Genomic DNA, 2,629 nt, shown 5'->3' on the forward strand with positions numbered 1-2,629 from the left:
CTGGATGCTCATATTGGCTCCCACATATTCTAAGAAGATCTTTGTCGGTCCGACCGCATAACAACATACGTTGTTCCCTTTGTCATCGGTATGTTACTTGCCCGAGATTCGATCGCCGGTATCTCAATACCTAGTTCAATCTCGTTACCGGCAAGTCTCTTTACTCGTTCTGTAATACATCATCCCGCAACTAACTCATTAGTTGCAATGCTTGCAAGGCTTATAGTGATGTGCATTACCGAGTGGGCCCAGAGATACCTCTCCGACAATCGGAGTGACAAATCCTAATCTCGAAATACGCCAACCCAACAAGTACCTTCGGAGACACCTGTAGAGCACCTTTATAATCACCCAGTTACGTTGTGATGTTTGGTAGCACATAAAGTGTTCCTCCGGTAAACGGGAGTTGCATAATCTCATAGTCATAGGAACATGTATAAGTCATGAAGAAAGCAATAGCAGAATACTAAACGATCGTGTGCTAAGCTAACGGAATGGGTCAAGTCAATCACATCATTCTCCTAATGATGTGATCCCGTTAATCAAATGACAACTCATGTCAATGGCTAGGAAATATAACCATCTTTGATCAACGAGCTAGTCAAGTAGAGGCATACTAGTGACACTCTGTTTCTCTATGTATTCACACAAGTATTATGTTTCCGGTTAATACAATTCTAGCATAAATAATAAACATTTATCATGATATAAGGAAATAAATAATAACTTTATTATTGCCTCTAGGGCATATTTCCTTCAGTCTCCCACTTGCACTAGAGTCAATAATCTAGATTACACTGTAATGATTCTAACACCCATGGAACCTTGGTGCTGAACATGTTTTGCTCATGGAAGAGGCTTAATCAACGGGTCTGCAACATTCAGATCCATATGTATCTTGCAAATTTCTATGTCTCCCACCTGGACTAGATCCCGGATGGAGTTGAAGCGTCTCTTGATGTGCTTGGTTCTCTTGTGAAATCTGGATTCCTTTGCCAAGGCAATTGCACCAGTATTGTCACAAAAGATTTTCATTGGACCCGATGCACTAGGTATGACACCTAGATCGGATATGAACTCCTTCATCCAGACTCCTTCATTTGCTGCTTCCGAAGCAGCTATGTACTCCGCTTCACACGTAGATCCCGCCACAACGCTTTGTTTAGAGCTGCACCAACTGACAGCTCCACCGTTCAATGTAAACACGTATCCGGTTTGCGATTTAGAATCGTCCGGATCAGTGTCAAAGCTTGCATCGACGTAACCATTTACGACTAGCTCTTTGTCACCTCCATAAACGAGAAACATATCCTTAGTCCGTTTCAGGTATTTCAGGATGTTCTTGACCGCTGTCCAGTGATCCACTCCTAGATTACTTTGGTACCTCCCTGCTAAACTTATAGCAAGGCACACATCAGGTCTGGTACACAGCATTGCATACATGATAGAGCCTATGGCTGAAGCATAGGGAACATCTTTCATCTTCTCTCTATCTTCTGCAGTGGTCGGGCATTGAGTCTTACTCAACTTCACACCTTGTAACACATGAAAGAACCCTTTCTTTGCTTGATCCATTTTGAACTTCTTTAAAACTTTGTCAAGGTATGTGCTTTGTGAAAGTCCAATTAAGCGTCTTGATCTATCTCTATAGATCTTGATGCCCAATATATAAGCAGCTTCACCGAGGTCCTTCATTGAAAAACTCTTATTCAAGTATCCCTTATGCTATCCAGAAATTCTATATCATTTCCAATCAGCAATATGTCATCCACATATAATATGAGAAATGCTACAGAGCTCCCACTCACTTTCTTGTAAATACAGGCTTCTCCAAAAGTCTGTATAAAACCAAATAATTTGATCACACTATCAAAGTGTTTATTCCAACTCCGAGAGGCTTGCACCAGTCCATAAATGGACCGCTAGAGCTTGCACACTTTGTTAGCTCCCTTTGGATCGACAAAACCTTCCGGCTGCATCATATACAACTCTTCTTCCAGAAATCCATTCAAGAATGCAGTTTTGACATCCATTTGCCAAATTTCATAATCATAAAATGCGGCAATTGCTAACATGATTCAGACAGACTTAAGCATCGCTACGGGTGAGAAAGTCTCACCGTAGTCAATCCCTTGAACTTGTCGAAAACCTTTCGCAACAAGTCGAGCTTTATAGACAGTAACATTACCGTCAGCGTCAGTCTTCTTCTTGAAGATCCATTTATTCTCAATGGTTTGCCGATCATCGGGCAAGTCAACCAAAGTCCACACTTTGTTTTCATACATGGATCCGATCTCAGATTTCATGGCCTCAAGCCATTTTACGGAATCTGGGCTCACCATCGCTTCTTCATAGTTCGTAGGTTCGTCATGGTCTAGTAACATAACCTCCAGAACAGGATTACCGTACCACTCTGGTGCGGATCTTACTCTGGTTGACCTACGAGGTTCAGTAACAACTTGATCTGAAGTTTCATGATCATCATCATTAACTTCCTCACTAATTGGTGTAGGTGTCACAGGAACCGGTTTCTGTGATGAACTACTTTCCAATAAGGGAGCAGGTACAGTTACCTCATCAAGTTCTACTTTCCTCCCACTCACTTCTTTCGAGAGAAACTCCTTCTCTA

Source organism: Triticum aestivum, chromosome 2D (assembly GCF_018294505.1).
Source record: "Triticum aestivum cultivar Chinese Spring chromosome 2D, IWGSC CS RefSeq v2.1, whole genome shotgun sequence".
NCBI lineage: Eukaryota > Viridiplantae > Streptophyta > Magnoliopsida > Poales > Poaceae > Triticum > Triticum aestivum.